This window comes from Symphalangus syndactylus, chromosome 7 (genome assembly GCF_028878055.3).
Source record: "Symphalangus syndactylus isolate Jambi chromosome 7, NHGRI_mSymSyn1-v2.1_pri, whole genome shotgun sequence".
Lineage (NCBI taxonomy): Eukaryota > Metazoa > Chordata > Mammalia > Primates > Hylobatidae > Symphalangus > Symphalangus syndactylus.
In genome coordinates this window covers 100,777,211-100,797,875 of record NC_072429.2, presented here as the reverse complement: position 1 = coordinate 100,797,875, position 20,665 = coordinate 100,777,211, and the positions used below count along the sequence as shown (strand labels likewise).

Here is a 20,665-nt window from a genome sequence, read left to right as displayed (position 1 = left end):
CTCAGTTGCATTAGCCATATTTCAAGGGCTCAATACCACACATGGCTAGTGGCTACCATACCAGGCAGTGAAAATATAGAACCTTTTCATCATCACAGGAAGCTTTCATGGACAGTGCTGCTCTAGAGTATATTAATGGCATTGGAAATTCATAAGCCAAGAGTATCTTTCAAATATCAGCTAATTAATGAACTAATATACATCAGATGTCACCTCTATAACATTTAAAAAATACTCATTGTGCTATTATGAATAGTGCTGCAATGAAGATGAAATCAATCTAAATGCCAATCAATGACAGATTGGATAAAGAAATGCAGTACATATACACCATGGAATACTATGTAGCCATATAAAAGAACAAGATCGTGTCTTTTGCAGGAACACCAGTGCTGCTATTATTCTTAGCAAACTAACGCAGGAACAGAAAACCAAATACTGCATGTTCTCACTTATAAGTGGGAGCTAAATGATAAGAACCTATGAACGCAAAGAAGGAAACAACAGACACTGGGGTCTATTTGAGCGTGGAGAATGGGAGGAGGGAGAGGAGCAGAAAAGGTAACTGTTGGGTACTGGGCTTAACACCTGGGTGATGAAATAATGTGTACAACAGACACTCAGGACATGAGTTTACCTATGTAACAGCTATGTAACAAACCTTCATATATACCCCCTGAACCTAAAATAAAAGTTTAAAAAAAAGAAAAGGAAAAAAAAAAAACTCATTGTGAGCCAGGCATGGTGGCTCACACCTGTAATCCTAGTACTTTGGGAGGCTGAGATGGGCAGATTGCTTGAGATGGATGGCAAACCCTGTCTCTACAAAAAATACAAAAATTAGCTGGGCATGGTGGTACACACCTATAGTCCCAGCTACTTGAGAGACTGAGGCGGGAGGATCACTTGAGCCTGGAAAGCAGAGGTTGCAGTAAGCTGAGATCTCACCACTGCACTTTAGCCTGAGTGACAGAGTAAGACCATGTCTAAAAAATAAAACAAAAATAAAATACTAATTGTGAGATGAACTAAGATAAACCTATAATAATAAAAAATGACTGGAAGATTAGATGTTTATCTAGCTGGTAAAATTAATTGGGCAGTGAAATGCATTGCTATTGCTTTTCTGATTTGTAAAAGTTGTCTAAGAATATGCATGGAGAGTACATACATGAGCACAAGTGTCTGATTCTGCCAGAGAAGCTTAAACATATATGGAATTGTGAGATACAGTAAAGGAAAGGAAAGCCTGGCATCATCTTGGCAACAGGCTGAGTTTTTTTCTAGGGGGACCCTTTAAGGACCTGGGAGAGTTATCATATATTGTTCTCAATTGGTGAAGCAGAGTTTGTAGATACTTGTTGCAATTTCAGGGCACATCCAGCCAACAATGAATTACTTTAATGTAATTGGTGAACATTACCTGTGATCTATAAAAGCAAAATTAGTAACTGTTGCTTATTTACAATGTACATGGAAAAATTTTTATCACATGCTAAATTATTTTAGGGAATGTATTATCTAATTAGAAAGTTATCTTAGCATTCAGATTCTAGCTCAGTGATTACTGCATTATAGGCTCAATAAACACTGGTGAACTTTGAGATTTTAGAAATGGTTGGCAGAAACGATGCAACATAGCATTGTTTAAATGGTGGGTGGCAACCAATTAGTGATTATGGAATCAGTTTAGTGGGTCATGACTAACATTTAAAAAGTGAAATGGAGTGAAATAGAATGAAAAATACATTGCATGTATTAAGGGAAAATATTGTGTTATAAAATGTCTGCTTTAAATATATATGTATGGGCATACAGCATCACAATGAATTTTTTTATTGTCCATGGATTGTGGTTAAAAAAAAAGTTTAAAAGAGACTGATATAGAGGAAATTCAAGTACCAATTGGCTAGTTGAACCCTGTGTTGGTGATGATAATGGTGATGACGATAAAAACAGCTATAGTTTGACTGTTTACCATAAACCAGTACTTTTTCTTAAATATAAATTATTTTTTATTTGGAAAATGCTTTATATAATTCAGTTATGTAATAAAGAATAAAATGTAAGCGTTTTCTAATTTCGTTTTCATAAGCACCCGGTATGGTAGGCACATAACATTCCCAGTCTATTTGTGAGCTGTGTGCATTTCAGTGAGGTTAAAGTGCAGTTCCCAAGGTCACACAGCTGGTAGAAGCTGAGATGTGATTTGAACTGACTCTGCCTCTAGGGTTAATGGACTAGAATCACCATGTTATACTTTAAGACCCTGTAGAACAAGGCAGTTCTCAACCACTTGATCACTGCTTAATGACCCTGTCATAGAGCAAGGCAAGAGGAAATGAAACTAAACTTGATTCCTTCTGGTTATGGGCCCCTGGTCTCATGGCAGCAGTGCATTACTGTAGAAAGCCCTGTGTTTAGAAATAGGCACTTAGGTTTGAGTATGATGTTGAGCAGTTGCTAAACTTTTTAGTCTTGGCTTTCTTCTTGATTTCCTTTATTCCTTTTTGTAGAGCTGTTGTCCAGCCAGGGCCCAGTGCACTTAAATGCACCTACGGTGCACTTCCCATGTACTAATGCATTGAATCCTCACAGGACTCCACCTAGTAGTCCTGCTAGCATCCCTGTTCTACTGGTGTCCAAACTGAAGCCTGGAGAGGACCAGTAACTTGCCCAAGCTCACACAGTTACCATGGAATTCATCCCATGTAGACCTGCTTCTGAGCTATGCTCTTAACCATATGCTCTTAATTGTGGCACAGACAAGATCATCCAGAAACATTAAAGGAGTTCTTAAAGTTTCCCCCTCAAGTCTTTGGACACCTCTCTGAGTCCCTTCTGACTCTCCATGGAATAATTTTTATCACATGCTAAATTATTTTGGGGAATGTATTATCTAATTGGAAAGTTATCTTAGCATTCAGATTCTAGCTCAGTGATTACCGCGTTATAGGCTCAGTAAAGACTGGTGAACTTTGTCTTTGAGATTTTAGAAATGGTTGGTAGAAACGATGCAGAAATGTCTACTCAATAGTGTCATACCATCTCTCTTCTTGCCTGCTAACTCCATTTGTGGAATGAAATATGGCCTCACCCTTCTCATGCCTGTAGAAGTTATGCTAAGGTTTCCCTGAGCCCAGAGAAGCAATTTCCCAAATGTGCCTCTCTTCCTAAACCCATTTCCGTGTGTCCTCACATTCCCTAGCAAGGATTTACTATTTTTATTTGCTTATTCATAAATAATAACTTTACAGCATCTCCAATTACCTTTCCAAATTCCTCTTCTGTTTCTTCCAGTCTTTGTTAGGCTTAAATTTATCAGACTTAAATTCTCAAAAAAGAACTTTTTAAAAATAATCCATGTAGTAATGTTTCAAGTGTTGTTTTAACATATTCTGCTTAAAATGAAGGTCATCACTGGCTGCAAGTAAGTGAATATATGTTAAAATTAATGTGTTGGTGCTCAGAGATTCTGATACCATTTGAATTTCAAGAATTTGAGGCAAACTAGAGTCTTTGAACAAATGCTCAAATTATTTTTCTTCCCAGTAAGAATGTAACCAGAGTCCTTGTCCCAGGGTTTAGGATATCTTCTTTCTGGCTTGGCCTTTAGGTAGGGAGAGGGAAGCCAAGAAAATGAGCAGTGTTGTAATTTTCTCCTTCCAAGCCCCCTAACGCCAGCCTGACTTAATACAACACATACAGCTGCTGCTGCTGCTTCTGCTGCTGCTTCCCCTTCCCCTTCCCCTTCCCTTTCCCCGTCCTCCTCCTCCCCCTCCCTGTCCCCTGCCCCTTCTCTTCCTCCTCCTCCTCCTCCTCCTCCTCCTTCTCTTCTTCTTCCTCTTCTTTTCATTTCCTGTCTGTAATGGAGATGAACAGCTCCTAACTAACCGCCTAACATTTTACCTTTTATACTTCAAGTCCCATTCTAGTTCACTCCTTATAGTCTCAATTCTTTTGACCTTTCCTTCTCCATGCCCCTAAATCCACAGCCTTTATGTTACAGCATTTTGCTTGCATCCAGATTTTCAACTTATTAATGTTAGTCTATTAATGTTCAGTCAAGAATACAGAAGCTTGCTGTGTTAAGGGCAAGATAGCCATCAACTCTAGGGAAACAATTACAGAATGCAGCAGGAAGAACACCAAAAACAAAACAAAACAAAAAACTAAACAAATTTTAAAAACTCGAATCTCTTTCATGCTAAAGAAGAGTTTCCAAAGCTTAAACTTTAGCAAATTATCATCCTCAAATGGAAATGGGTGAAGAACATGAGCCCTACACGAATTGGGAAATACAGTTAACTGCTCATAACTGTTAGGTAAAGTTCAAATATGAATAAGCCCATGTGACCAAATGACTTCCTTGTGGGAGAGGTGAGGTTATACTTTGGTCTTAATGCATCGACAGAGCAGATTGAAGATAAATCTCAGCTGTTTTGGTTGGAGTAGTATGTTGGCTACTTTCTTCATGCTCTCCTCTTCCTTTTACCTACACGACTGGACTGCATCTGGCTCTTCCACATTGGAATGGAAAGATAAGGGGAGCCAGAAGTTTTGATTTGGTGTCACTGTTGTTAGATAGCCTTGAACTCTCTGGTCCTGGCAGGTTTATGTAACATTTTTCCTTCTGGATGTTTCTGTGGATTTTTCAGAGACTATGCACCCCCTAACATCCCCCAACCCCCTCTGCTTTCTGCCCTTACCCTTTGCCACCCTGATCACTGGGGTGTTTTCATCTCTAGCTTCTGCGATGCGGATAGTGTGCCCTCTCTCCTCTGGCTCTTCACTGATTCCTTCTTCACCCCAAGGAGTCTGGTTGGTAGTCACCTCCAGCTTTCATTAGTTGGGGATCTCATGAAATGTCCAGGAGACCCAACAGGACATAACCCAATGTGACCTCACACCAGATCTCTTGTGAGTGGCTCACTTCTGGTCTGTGGGACACATCCAGGCATCCTCTGCACTCAGAAACTTGGATTCCCACACAGCTACCTCTCCTTGAGCTCATGTCAGCAGCCGCAGTGTATCACCTGCTTTAGGATCTGCATCCACAAAGTCTTCCAAACTGTAGGAGCCCCATGTGAAGCTCTCTGAGTGGTCCCGTTGAATTCCCCTTCACCTAGCTTGAAGTGAGAATAGACACTCCCTAAACCTTTCCCAAGGGTTAAAGAACAGCTCTCTCCGAAGAAATCCTTCTCACAAATTCTTTTCTCAGCAGATTTTCTCTTGTCTCTGACTTTGATATTCTTGTTGTGGGTGAGAGGTCTCTGTCTTCTAACTGGTTCTTGTTCATTAACTTTGAAATTCTGCCTTGGAGTCTATTAATCTCTAAACTGAGATATAAAAATTTCCCATTTTGGCATCCTGTTGTACAAATAACAAGTACACCAAACTCTTTGAGGACTGTGTGTACTGTTAGGCCTAGACCAAGCTTTGCTAGGGCAACATTTTCTCTCAAGGGATTTTAGCAGGGAATTCTTCCTTGGGGAAAAGCCTATTTTAAAAGCCTTCTACCCAATAGGTAATGCTCTGATGGGTGGAGCTTGCTGCCAAATGGTTTAAAACCCACTCTGTAATAGTAGGTGATTTCGCTTTTTTGGTTAAAGAGAGAAAACATTTTTCTTTGATCAAAATATCCAAGATCATTAATTGAGTGCTAGCAGCTGAGGCATTTCCTCTTGATTGTTGCCTTTGCATTCAGACTGCTATGTGGTTCCAGCTTCCCTTTTGGACTGGAACAGGCTAAGTGGAGAATTCTGAGCTCAAAACTCAACTAGGATGGCAATTTTCAGAAAGCAGTTCTGATTGCTTTGACTTTCTCTTGAGCTCCTCTTGCCTTTGTTCAGTGTCTGCATTCCCTATATAAAACTGGCTTTGAAAGAGCCTCCTACTCTCTAGGCCTTTGGTCATTACAAGTGAGCGGCCCCAGCCATACGTGGTTCACTGTGGGGGTTGTGTTGGGCCATTCTGTTAGATCTGCACAGAGTTTTAAAAGGCAGGTCATCTCAGCTCCTCTGGTTCACCTTAGATCCCGCAGTTCCTGCATGCTAACTGCACACATCCTGCAGGCATTTGGGCTTCACTTCTTGGATCTTCTAGGACATCTTCCAGTGCGAATTAAGGTAAACTCTCTGAAATAAACCAACACGCCTTTGAGTTATTGGGAGATAAGGTCAAGTGTTTTTAGTTGTAACTTTCCTTTCCTTTTATCCATCCATGATTTGTTGTTGTTGAGGAGGAGTGACTTTTGGAAATACTTGATAAGATAGAAAGGGGACATTGGGCATGTGTCACTATGTGGCACAAAGGCTGCAAAGGTGAGGAATAGAGACAAAAGAGTGCAGATAATAAAAGAAAGGAGACAAGTAGATATTTACTCAGATATGCTTTTTTCTCCTACCAGTAAGAGTTGTTCTTTAAAACCTGAATTGAGAAATTAGCAGAATAGGTGAGAGGTGACAGAGAAGGTCTTCTGGCCCATGGTACTTTAATGGGACAGAAACCTGCATTGGGAAAATACACCTGTAACCACCCCTTAAACTTTTACAGGGCATAACCACATCAGCGCCCAGAAACCAAAACTCCCCCATCAGACCACAGCAGCCCTGGCATAGGGAGCTTCCCATTGGCTTGGTGGTGTAATCTTCGACTAGAAAGTGTCATTTTAGGAGTCTGGCTCTGTAATGAAGACAGATGCCTGTTTGTGCTCAAGACTGTGATGGAGGCTATGTAATGCTGATCGTAGTGGTAGGAACCCACTTGGGTCTGTGTCCTCATCTCAAACCCAGAATCCTGTTGGACAAAAGGAAGCAACCATACTCCTGCTCATCCCAGGATCCTTTCTGGAGTATGCAGCAAGCTCATTCATTCTTGCCTGTTTTCCCCCATTCTAATCAGGATAACAGCTAGAGGCTGAGTGGGTGTTCTTTCCCAGCTACAGGTTACCTTTCTCTAGGTTGATACACAAGCTCTTTATTGCAGTATCTGTTGAAACCTTAGATTTCTTTTTTCTTTTTTTTTTTTTTTTTTTGACGGAGTCTCACTCTGTCACCCAGGCTGAAGCGCCATGGAGCGATCTTGGCTCACAGCAACCTCTACTTCCCGGTTTCAATTGATTCTTCTGCCTCAGCCTCCCAAGTAGCTGGGATTACAGGCACGCACCATCATGCCTGGCTATTTTTTCTGTTTTTAGTAGAGATGGGGTTTCACCATGTTGGCCAGGCTGGTCTCAAACCTTAGATTTCAACTGTAGTAGCATGTTACAATAAGAAGTGAGCAAAGCCAGTTTTGCTTTGCTGGTCTATTTAGATAATGTCATTGATAACAGTAGCAACAAACATGTATCCAATCCTTACTATAAGCTAGACTTTATGTATGTAAACTCACTTAATGCTCACAAACCCCTAGCAAGTACATGTTATTGCATCTCTGTTGTCTTAGTTCCTTTTGTGTGCTGTAAAGGGATACCTGAGGCTACATAATATGTAAAGAAAAGTGGTTTATTTGGCTCACAATTCTGATGGCTGGCAAGTTCAAGATTGGGCATCTGGTGAGAGTCTCAGGCTGTTTAGACTCATGGTAGAAAGTGAAGGGGATCAGGCATGTACAGATATCACATGTTGGGAGAGGAAGTGTTTTGGGGGCGGGTAGTGTGCCAGGTCACGTGGGAACTGAGTAAGAACTCAACCTGAGTGGGAGCGTTAATCTATTAGTGAGGGATCTACCCCCTTTCCAAACACTCCCACTAGGCCCCACCTCCCAACATCACCACACTAGGGATTTCATTTTGACATGAGGTTTAGAGAGGATGAACATTCAAATCATAGCACCTGTTTTACAGATGAGTAAACTGAGGCACAGAGAGGTCAAGGAACTGGACTGAGCTCATCTAGTAAGTGGCAGGATAGGGAGCCAGTCCCAGGCAGTCTGGCTCCAGAATCTTAGTTCCTATTTACTACTTCCCAAACTCTATCATATTAATGATATAAAATTCAAATGAGATTGTATATGAAAGTTAAATAAACTCCAAACTATTAGACAAATGTCAGTGATTGCTCTCTTTTAGGCTCCTTGAGGTCAATGTTATAGATACAAATGTCTTCCCTCTAAACTGTGTTATTTGTTTCTGAAGACAGTGCAAGTGTGATAAAGAACATCAGCAACCCGTATTCTAACAATCATCATTATATTCCTTTTCTATCGCTGTGTAAGAAAATTACCACAATTTAGGGGCTTTGGCTTAAACAACATACATTTATTATCTCAGAGGTCCCAGGGGTCAGGAGTCCAAGTACAGAGGACCTAGCACAGGCTAGCTAGGTCCTCTGCTGAGAGTCTCACCAGGCAGAAATCAAGGAGGTAGCAGGGCCTGTGAATTCTCATCAAGGCTCAAGTTCCTCTTTGCAACTTACTGGTTGTTGGTAGAATTCATTTCCTTGAAGTTGTAGGCCTGAAGTCCCTGTTTTCTTGCACACTGTTGGCTGGGGTCCTTGCTTAGCTTTTAGAGGGCTCCTGTGATTCCTTGCCAAGCAGCCCCCATAGGCAGGTTGCAACACAGATGTTTGCTTTCTTCCAGGCCAGCAGGGGTGTGTCTCTCTGACTTCTGATCCCTCTCTAGTTGGCTAGTATGGAGTGACTAGCTCATCACTATTTGCCACATAATTTAACCTAATTGAGGAAATGATCATCCTATCATTCTTACAGATTCCACCCGCGCTCAAGGGGAAGCGATGATACACGATGTGTACCTCAGAGGCCCATTCTAGAATTCTGCCCACTGTGATTGTTGTGGTTTTGAAGTTCCTGGGGGTTTCAGCCACATGGCTAAAGTGAGTTGTGGGAAAATTGTGGAATGGGTTACTAATGAATATGGATATGCCACTGAAATGTATTCATGTGCTATTCTGGTGAATGCTGCAAAAGCTGGAGCCCTGCCACTTAGGGCTTCTAGGGACTTTGCTGCTATGGGAATAATCAAGGCCACCAAATGCCAGGTGGTATAAATTGCCAAAGCACTTCCTGGACTTGATCCTGATGAAAGTTGATGCAGCATCCTTGCTGGCTTACAGGCTCACTGTGTTTCTCATAGACTCTGCAAGCCCCATGCAGAGCATTGTGTGATAAACCTGTCTTACCCAGAGCAGGGATTGTTCTTTGAGAGAATATAATTATTGCCTCTGTCTTGCTGACCCATCAGCAATTGTTTTCTTTCCCGTGGCGTGGGCAGAGTCTGTGTGGGAAGGTGCTGGTTTAATTTCTGTCACATCTCACTTGTCCTTTTCCTAGGGGCAATGTAAATCTCAAAATTGATTCAGCTGGGAATTACCATTAGGAGCTCCAGGGTCAATTTGGTACAGTAAAGCAAAGGCCGTCAGGAAATCCCAATGAGTCACATGGCATAATGCCCTGTAATAAGCAGCATTCTTCTTCCCAGACTGGAATTTTGTGTGTGAAGCTTACATTCCTGCAAACTGATAAACGGAGATGACTTATGAGTGAAAGGGGGGAAATAAAGACACCTTATTTGGATACATGGCGGGCTCTTTGAAACCTCTGGTATTAGAATAATAAAAACCTTTTGTTGATGTAAAATGTTTTTATTTATGAAGTGCTATCAGTTCAGGTCCAGGATTGTTTACTCTTTTGTTTTCTTCATGAAAGCAAACCCTACATCTCATGGTAATAAAGGGGGTATACCAAAATGAAGTGCTTCTACATGTTCCCAGAGGGCCATGCTAAGAACTGGGTCCTCTCAAGTTCTAGGCTGAAGGCAGTGGCCTATCAGGAATACTTAAGAGTTGGTACCAAGAGCATTTGTGTATTTGTTATTGTAAGTGTAATATATGTTAATCATAAAAAATAACATTGGAAAATTAGAAGAAAGGAGAAAGTAAAAAATGCCCTTAATCTCAACACCTAGAGATAGCTCCTGCTATTTATATTTATATCTCTAGGAGATAGCTCCTGATATTTTGACATCGATAATACATGTATGATATGTGTATTATGTCTATTTATACAGACACCAAATGTATACAACATCTACGAACTACAATTTGGTAGCTTCATAAACATTTTACAGGTATATTTTGAGATTTTTAACATGTTCTTAAATATTCTTCTATAGTATAATTGTATGTTGGTTAAAAGCATGGAATCTGCGCCCAGATTGCCTGAGTTTGAATGAATACTGGCTTAACACTATTTGATTTCATGGCCTTGGGCAAGTTACTTAACTTTTCTATGCCTTTCTTTTATCTCTATAAAATAGGGACAATAATAGTACTTATCTCATAGAATTATAGTGAAGATTAAATGAGTTAATATGTTTATAAATTACTTAAAATAGAGCCTGCTATTTAATAGTGCTATATAACTCCTTGCTTTTGTTAATGGTTATGTACAATTCTATCTTCTGAGGGAGATGTAATTTATTTAATTTATCTATTGTTTGATATTTAGGTGTTCCCAATTTTTATTATTACAGATTATAAAACGCTTACACATGCTTTTTTGTGTGCCGATTAAAAATTTTTTTCTTTAAGTTACATTCCAGGAAATAAAGCTTCTGGATCAAAATATATCAATCTTTTTCAGATTTCTGTTACTTTTTTGGCAAATTAATCTTATAAAACGTTGACCAATTTGCACTTCCACCTGTGGTATTGAGTGTCTGTTTCCCCTTATCCTCATGTGTCAAGGCAATGGTAGTATCTTATATTTTATATTTGTTGTTGTTGTTGTTTTTGAGATAGAGTCTCACCCCATCACCCAGGCTGGAGTGCAGTGGCACGACCTCAGCTCACTGCTGCCTCTGCCTCCAGGGTTTAAGGGATTCTCTTGCCTCAGCCTCCTGAGTAGCTGGGATTAACAGGCATGCGCCACCACGCCCAGCTAATTTTTGTATTTTTAGTAGAAACGGGGTTTCACCATGTTAGCCAGGCTGGTCTCAAACTCCTGACCTCAGGTGATCCTCCCGCCTCAGCCTCCCAAAGTGCTGGGATTACAGGCGTGAGCCACCACCATACCTGGCCTCTTATGTTGTTTTGATTGGCATTTCTTTGATTGCAAGCTAGATGTATATTTTTCCATATGTTTAGCGTTTACGTTTATTCTTTATAAATTATTGCTTCCTGAACTTTACTTATTTTTACTTTTCTCTTTTAAGTGAAAAAAATATATAGTGATATATATATTAAGTTTTATTTATTTATTTTTTTCTGTCACCCAGTCTGGAGTGCAGTGGTTAGATCTCAGGACACTGCACACTGCAGCCTCAAACCCCTGGGCTCAATGATCCTCCTGCCTCAGCCCCCTGAGTAGCTGGGACTACAGGTGGGCATGATTACACCTGGCTAATTTAATTAATTAATTTATTTTTTTTTTTATAGAGATGGGCCTTGCTATGTTGAGCAGACTGGTTTTGAACTCCTGGCCTCAAGCAGTCCTCTTACCTTAGCCTCCCAAAGTGCTGGGATTAGAGGTGTAAGCCACCATTCCTGACCAGCTTCTGATCTTCTACTAGAGATATTTTGTCATAGTCTCTGTGTTCTTCAAACTGTTTATTATTATTATTATTATTAGGCTATGTGTCTATAGCAACAATATAATTTTGTGATATAAGTAACATATGCAGTTAGTTGGGGAAAGGGTTGCCATGAATGTCTCTAGAAATGCTGCAAGAACATGACTATGTCCTGCCTCTGCAACTTCAGAAATCATTTTGAATGAGGAGGCTTTTGCGAATGAAATTCTGTTAGTGAAAATTTTTATCTTTGCAATTGTGGTAAATATTATGACTACCTGGGAGAGAATCTTTTGGTTCATTAAAGAGACAAGTAGTTACCTAATGAGAAACTGTCAGTAATCTCATGGACATGTGGAAGAATATTTATTTTTAAAAGCCTAGTCAAGCAGAGGGCCTCAGGAACAAACGCTGATTCACTGTTTTAATTAGTTCCTGGATTCTACTGCCTTTCTCTGGACTATGGAGACCTCTGGCTACATAGTACACTGTTGCTGAGTGTTGGATCTCAACAGAAGTTGATATTCTTTGTGTTTTCTGATTTTCTCCATGTGAATCATTGTCTCATGGCAGGCTAAAACAAGTGTGATAAAAATACGTTTTTAAAATAACATAAAAACATTTAAACTTTGGAAGAGGGAGGGAATGTGTTCTGTTCTGGAAAATAAACCAATATCAGTGGGTAAAAGGTCACCATTTTGGGTTAATATAAGGAAGAACTTTGTTATTACGGGAAGAGTCCCCCCATAGCGTGGCTCACCTTTTTGAAGCAGTCACCGAGATTCTTCCAGCAGAGACCAGGTGATCAAAAAGTACGTTAGTGAATTTAAGAGGAAAAAGGTGGGGCCCATGCACTGGGCAAGACCTTGCACTAGATTACTTCTAATAACGTTTTCAACTCTCGGAGATTCTACACTTACGTAAGTTTTTAAAAACCATGTGCGTACTTATCTAAAGTAGTCAAATTCATAGAAATAGAAAATAGAATGGTGGTTACCGGGGGCTAAGGGCGGGGGGAAAAGGAATGTTGTTGTTTATTGGGTATAGACTTTCAGCTTTGCAAGATGAAGAAGTTCTAGAGGTCCGTTACACAACAATGTGCATACAATGAACACTACTATACACTTATAAATGTGCCTACTAGGAAGTTAGCCCTAGGCCAAGCACTGTAGGGGACACATAAGTTTAAGACAGTCCCTGCTTTCAGTTGTCTCACGGTCCACTTCTGCTATTAAACCGAGGATCCTGAGCAGCAGCCCAGAAGCCCACACTAGCCAACCATGATGTCATCACTGCCACTGCCATTGAAGGCACTGCCAGAAGCCCAAAGAGACAAAAACCCTCATCCCTTCTTCCGGTCTGACAATATCCTGCTAGTGCCCCCATGACAAAGCCCAATAAGAAGCCAGTTGGTGAGTTATTCTGAGAAATGTGGCATGCTACTTTCTTTCCCCATCACTATAGTGGAAGGTATAAGGATGAATGTGAATTTGGGTTGGCAATACACTGTTAGGCACAGTCCACCCCTTTGTCTCTTTTTCATCCATACACAGCCCTCCACCCATATATAAACTTGATAAAACAACAACAGCAACATTATAATGCTTCTGTTCATGCAATTATCCCTTGCACAAATGAAGGCATGCTCACTAGTTCCCTGATAAGGGGGATACGAAGTGCCATTAGTTGGTGCATTTACATTTATATGTTGATGATGTTAATTCCCCTTACAGGTTAATCAAAATCTCATTTGTCATGTAACTTAAAAGACTAAATTGTAAAGTTAACCACCTAGTTTGTAGTTAACTTATATGACACACTCCTTGTATAACAGACACACTTGGGGAAAGGAAAAAGGGGAAAGTGAGTTCTATATACAAATATGTACAAGGAAGAAAATACACATAGTTGCTATAGTCCTCACTTCTGTAACTGGTCACAAAGCTGCGTGTGTGTGTGTGTGTGTGTGTATGTATGTGTGTGTATTTAGAGGGAGGAGAGAGAGAGCAAGAAAGAGAAAGGTCTAGGATTTACATTTATATATATCTATATCTATATGTCTTCTTTCTTCCCTTGTCAACTCCCATATGCTTTTCTCTTTAATCCCTTGGTTGGTGAGGATTCTTTTTCTGAAGGGCTGATGCAAATCTTTACTCCTGAAAAGTCTGTGTCTTTAGACATCCCTCCTTCGTTGGTGTAGTGAAATCTTCTATTAACTTTACTACTGGATATAGAAGTAATAAGGCACCCCAGAGAATCCTCTGGATTACAGACATCTTTCTTAATGCCTCCATTATCCAGCAGCAATCTTATTTTAGTTTAGTAATTGGGACCCCAGTTAGTGCAGTAGAACAATTTTTGTTTGTACAATGGCTTAAGGAGTCTGAATGACCAAGTGGTAATCTCAAATTTTAGTTCAGTGGAACCATTCTTGTTTCTGCAGCTGACTTTTATTTTCTTGGAAATGAATAACTTTAAACCAGCAGAGCCAAAAATCTTAGGCACAGGTAGCAAAATTTTTGTGACTAGCTTATTAGGCATAATAGTTAGAATAGACTATCCCATTTTAATTTTTGATTCTCTGACCCATGTATTATAGATATGGGAGGAATACCACTCTCTAGGGGTCGTTGATTCAAAGCATGTACTACATCCTGTAAGATATAGTGCCATAAGCTTTCAAGAGGTTATCTCTCAGTTAGTGACAATTGAGCCTTCAGTAGGTGATTCCATCATTCTACCAGGTTAGCTGCTTCTGGATGATGGAAAATATGGCAGGACTAGAGAATTCCGTGGCTGCAAGTCAATTGCTGCACTTATTTTGTTGTGAAATTAGTGCCTTGATCAGAAGTGATGTCGTGAGGGGTGCCACAATGGTAAATAAGGCATTTTCTAAGTATGTAATTGGTGATACTTACAAAAGGCAAACCCATATCCAGAGGAAATGTTTATTTCCTTAGGAACAAATCTTTGCCCACTTCATACTGGAAAGAATCCAGTGTAATTCACACACCATAGCATGGCTAACTAGTCTGCCTGGGCTCATTGCTGGCCCCTGCTGTTTGCAGGGTGAACACACAGTAATGGTGCTAGCCAGATTCACTGTGGTGAGCCTACACATAGACTCCTTGATTACTGTCATGTCCACTCAGAAGATAAGTCCATGGAGAAGTTACTAGGGTGGCTGGGAAGAAATGGCTGGCTGACATCCTCAGAATATGTTATCTTGTCCCCCTGATTATTGACAGCCTTCTCTGCAGTGGATGTCCTTTTGTGAGCATGCACATGAGATATAAATATTTCCCACTCATTGCCCATTCCAAGAGGTCATCCATCTGCCTATTCCTCAGTCCTCTTTTTTTTTTTTTTTTTTTTTTTTAGCAATTTTTCAATTCTGTTCTTTCCAAGTCGATGACCATCTGGCCAAATCATTATCCATTATGTATAAGTTAGTATAGATTTGTACTTCTGGCCATCTTTCAGTCTAGCCAAAACAGATATCCAGATGTGTTATGAAGTTCTATCAACTGGGAGGATTTTCTCTCTACACTATTTTTCAGGGCCATCCCTGAGTGGGTATACAACAGCTTAGTTCTAGCTGTTGCTGATATATAATGGAGTATCATATGCAAAACATATCCAAGTCTTTTTTTCCGCTATCATCATCTGGTTACAGGGAACTCCTTTTGAAGCCATAGGTGTGGGTTTAGAGAGAGGAAGCAATGTGTCAGGAGTAGGTGGCCATAGGAATCTGAGCCGTCAAATCATATGGCTTACTTGTATCCATAGGACTTGCTACAGACCCATCTTATATACCACTTCCACTTGGTGACAGAGTGTGACTTCACTTAGCTGATTTTATGGTTTGGTGGATTAAATGCTGACCGGTTACTTTATGATGGGCAGCTCAGCTCATACGGTCGTCAAGTGTCCTAGGGCAGGAGTTCTGTCTCCACAAGAGCCTGAGAATATACTTTCAAGGGGAAAAATCAGCAGCTGTTACTCAGAGAGAGAAAATTAGCAGAAGAGGCTGGTTTTGCTCCAAAACTCTAGTACTCTAAGCCATGATTCTTACATAGGGCTTACTCTAGGCTTGCACACAATCCCCTTTTGTACATAGCGAAATGAACTACACCTCCAGGGATCACAGGGAGATCAGAGGCCACGGAGTTCTATGATTAATGAACATCTTTCCTTTCATGTTTTCATACTCAAATCCTATTTATTCCTAGCTAACTTTTTTCTAATATTGATCATAGCAATTTATTGACTATATTTTTGCTCACCTTCCTTCAATACGAATTATTATTGCCTTATTTACCTGGTATACCTCTGAAAATGATCAGATTTTTCATGTTTTCAAGGAGTTTGATGGAGATATTTTTCTTTACTCTTTTTAAATCAAACTACATCATTATAAAATAAAACACAGATGTAACCTCCACTACAAATCAAATATGTAGCATAATGAATTAGCATAAGGCAAATACATTTGTAACTACCATTCAGGCCAGGAAAGAGAACTTTACCAGCCTCCCTAGAAGTCTCTTCTGTGTGACCCATCTCCATCATAACCCACTTCACTTCATAAGTAACCATTACCTGGACTTTTATATCAGTTGCCCAGCTATGCATCCCTAGGTACTATAGCTTAGTTCTGCTCATTTAATGAACGTTGGTATACCTTTCTTTTAATTTGTACATTCCTGCTCCATCCCTTTCTTTTTCCTTATCGTTTATCTGTGGATGAACCCAGGCTTGTGACTTGTAGAGTTTCTCATGGGCTAGATTTTGCTGATTGCAATCTTATGGTACATTTCATTGTGTTCCTCTGTATTTCCTGCAGCATGGTGGCTGGAATTTGAGGTTTGATCAAACTCAGGTGCAATTCCTTTGGCAAGGTTATAGGTGTGTTTTTACATCAGGAAGCATATAACATTTGTGTTGTTTGTCTTTTTGTAATATTGACAATGGTTAATGCTTAGATTCATTTAGTTATTGGGGCTTCTAAGATGATGATATTCCATTTTGACATTTTTTTTTCATTTATCACTTGGGATACAAAGAATTGCTTCCCTTTATCTACTTTATATTTTATTTATTTATTTGTTTATTTATTTATTTATTTATTATTTTTTGTGATGGAGTCTCACTCTGTTGCCTAGGCTGGAGTGCAGTGGTGCAATCCCAGTTCACTGCAACCTCCACCTCCTGGGTTCAAGTGATTCTCATGCCTCAGCCTCCCAAGTAGCTGGGATTACAGGTGTGCGCCACTACATCCAGCTAATTTTTGTATTTTTAGTAGAGATGGCGTTTCGCCATGTTGGCCAGGCTTGTCTTGAATTCCTAACCTCAAGTGATCCACCCACCTCCAAAAGTGCTGGGATTACAGGCATGAGCCACTGTGCCCAGCCCCTTATTTACTTTTTAGTTACCCAGTGATATAGTTCATACAGAGAGACAAGATAAATATTTGATTCTTTTTATCGACCAGGTTTCAAAATAATAAGTTGGTTCTCTTTCATCCTCCAAAGGTTTATATACATACATGAACTTGTGGACTTAAGCATTTCTAATGGGTTCCATTTAATTGCAGTTATCTTTCTGAAAGCTCAAATTACTGCATCTTTGACCGGTGGAAGCCTTTGAAATTTGGCTTCTGTTTGTTTTTTCCTGGATGTTATTCTTGGATGTTCTTTGTGGATATAAAACTCTTGTGAACTGAAAAATCAAGAACTACTTCTCCAGCTCAGGCCTGTCTCTGATTCATTCATGGCCTTAAATGACCAGGGAATATGTTTTGAAGAGTGGGGCACACCCTCTATAGAAAGGGAATACATGGTTTCTGTTTACAAATATTGCTGGCTTTGTCTTTAGAGACCTGAACGCTGGCTTCCTGTTGAGCCATTCTCCTCTGGAAATGAGATTGCCTCACCAGTGTTTTTCACCTTTTCCGGAAAGATCTGATATTAATAGTTTTCTCTAGAATAACTTATTCTTTTAGGAGGCATGTGCTCTTGTCTAGACAAATATCTGGAATAAAACTGAAAATAGTTGAAAATCTGCCTTTTAACATTTCCCCCTGAAATTTTCTATGCAACCCAGTAAAGATCTATAAATAAACTTTAGGAATAATATAATTAATCTTATTAAATGTGAGAGTGCTTCAGGCTTCTTTGAGAGCAGTAGGACTTGCATTAAAGTGAGCTGTGCCTTCAAAATGTAATTTCTCATCCTGACCGCAAGCTTATCACATCCCTCCCCTTTTAGTGACCTGCTTTTCCTTCAGCTCAAATGCTGTGTTTTTGGTTTTCACCTCTAGCTTGGATAGTTCTGAACATTTTAACTCTCTCATTTTTGTTACTGTGACAGCGACTTTATGGAAATAGGGCTGTGAAGGTTTTTATGATGAAACATTGACAGGAGAAATAATTCTTTGCTCAGCACATGAAACAGAATCACCCACAAGAAAGAATAAAGGTGATTTTGAAAAGCTTATGACATCAATGTCTGTTGGCTTATAGCATTCATGTTTGCAGGCTGGGTAATATAGATTTTCACTTATGAGTTCTGTTGTAGCAGACCCTTCCCTCTGCAAAAGATCTGATTCTCTGGCTTTAAGTCTTTTGCCTGACATTCAAGGCCCTCCACAGACTTATTCCTGTCCTCCTCAAAAACACTTAGTGACTTCCTGTTGCCTGTTGGATTAAGTATACACTTTTCACCATGATTCCATTTTTACCTCTCCAGGCCCATCTCCCTGTCTTTCCTATGGACATCTCTTCAGATCAGCTATTTCAGTTGCCTCCATTTCCTGGTACACCCTACATTTTACTACTTTGGTCTTTGCTCACACAGTTTCTTCTATCCAGAATGACTTTCTCTTCTATCTCTATCTGCAGAGATCCTATCATTATTTTAAAATTCCTCCTCCTTCATGAAGTCCTTCCTGATTCCTTCAAAGAAATATCACTCCTCCGAATTCCCAGGTAATGTCTTCATGACAGTTTCTTTATATTATTTTGTTACGTGGTTAGCGTTGCTGCTATTGTTTATGTGTTTGTCACCACTCTGGGGTGACAACCATACATCCAAATTTTCCTGGGACACTCCCAGTTTATACCTGTTGTCTCAGCACCTTGTCTGGCTAGTACCCCCCTTTTATTCTCAAAGTTATCTTGGTTTGGACAATGAATTAAATGGTCACCTTTGGAATAAATGACCAGAAGATTGGGGCTGCATCATACTCATCTTTTACTCTCTGGTCACTTAACACAAGGAGCAGTGTAATTCACATATGAAGGGCAAAGGAATTAGTAGAAAAGAGACTGGCTTGTGTTGGGGCAGGGACCACTTTGCCTGGGTCATCAGGAAATGCTAACCAGATTAGTTTTGATTCCTCCCAGAGATAGTCCTCCTAATGGCACTGCCCAGGGGCTATTATTTTCCCATCAGAAGGTTGGGTTCCCCAAGGGTTTGATAAACAATCCTTTCCAACATGAAGGCTGTGGGCATTGTTTCCTCCTCAGTAGCTAGTGCATTTAGAGCTTCAAAGGAGTATACTTGGGCATTGTGTAGAATATTTAGTTCACATGTGAAAGAGGCTTGCTTTATTTATTTGCATCCCTTTTTATTTAAAAAATTAACCTACAGAAAAGTTGATAGAAAATAGTACGTAGTCATACTCTCTTCATTTTGCTACATTTGCTTTCTTTCTCTTGCTTTCTTCCTGTATATACACATAGACTCAAGTTTGTGTTTAAGTAAGATGTATGCATAACTGTTCATATTCTTTTCCTGAACCACTTGAATATAGATTGAGGATATCATGATACTTCACCCTTCAATACTTCTACATGCTCCTCAAAATAAGGACATTTTTCTATGTAAACAATATCATTACTACACCTAAGATAATAATTTCACAGAATCATCTCAAATATAGTCCATATTCAAATTTCCTCAAACTTGTTTGGGATCCAGAATCCAAATCTTATCTTGAATTACAGTTCCCATAATCCCCATGTGTCATGGGAGGGACCCAATGGGAGGTAATTGAATCATGGGGGCAATTACTCCCATGCTGCTGGTCTTTGGATAGGGAGTGAGTTCTCACAACATCTGATAAATGTATTAGAGGCTTTTCCCACCTCTTGCTCACACTTCCCCTTCCTGCCACTGTGTGAAGAAGGGTGTGTTTGCTTCCACTTCCACCGTGATTGTAAGTTTCCTGAGGCCTCCCCAGCCCTGCACAACTGTGAGTCAATTAAACCTCTTTCCTTTATAAATTACCCAGTCTCAGATACGTCCTTACAGCACCGTGAGAATCGACTAATACAGTAAATTGGTACTGGTTGTGGGGCACTGCTGTAAAGATACCCAAAAATGAGGGAACCACTTTGGAACTGGGTAACAGGTAGAGGTTGGAACAGTTTGGAGGGCTCAGAAGATAGGAAGATATGGAAAAGTTTGAAACTTCCTAGAGACTTGTTGAATGGCTTTGACCAAAATGCTGATAGTGATATAAACAATGAAGTCCAGGCTGAAGTGGTCTCAAATGGAGATGGGGAACTTGTTGGGAACTGAAGTAAAGGTCACTCTTGCTATGTAAAGAAACTGGCGGCATTTTGCCCCTGTCCCAGAGATCTGTGGAACTTTGAACTTGAGAGAGATGATATACAGTATCTGGCAGAAGAAATTTCTAAGTGGCAAAGAGTTCCAGAGGAAGCAGATCATAAAAATTTGGAAAATTTGCAGCCTGATGCTGCAATAGAAAAGAACTATTTTCTGGGGGAGAAATTCAAGCCTGCTGCAGAAATTTGCATAAGTAATGAGGAGCTGAATGTTAATCACCAAGACAATGGGGAAATGTCTCCATGGCATGTCAGAGACCTTCACAGCACCCCCTCCCATCAAAGGCCTGGATGCCTAGGAGGGAAAAATGGTTTTGTGGGCCAAGCCCAGGGTCTCCCTGCCCTGTGCAGCCTTGGGACATAGTGCCCTGCATCTCAGCTGCTTCAGCTCCAGCCGTGGCTAAAAGGAGCCAACGTACAGCTCAGACTGTTGTTTCAGAGGGTGGAAGCCCCAAGCCTTGGCAGCTTTCATGTGGTATTGGGCCTTTGGGTGCACAGAAGT

At 40.2% G+C, this 20,665-nt stretch overlaps 1 protein-coding gene across 6 annotated transcripts in view; it reads left to right on the top strand.

Moving 5' to 3' along the window:
* The window catches only part of NCALD (neurocalcin delta), a 456,181-nt gene that overhangs the window by 78,994 nt on the left and 356,522 nt on the right, over positions 1-20,665 (top strand). For 2 of the 6 annotated variants that reach the window (XM_055286935.1, XM_055286933.1), the window contains exon 1: positions 18,431-18,519. The exons of the other annotated variants lie outside the window; for them this stretch is intronic. The gene's annotated coding sequence lies outside the window, so the exon portion shown is untranslated. Of the gene's footprint in view, positions 1-18,430; positions 18,520-20,665 lie in introns of those variants that run through there. 6 annotated transcript variants of the gene reach the window in all.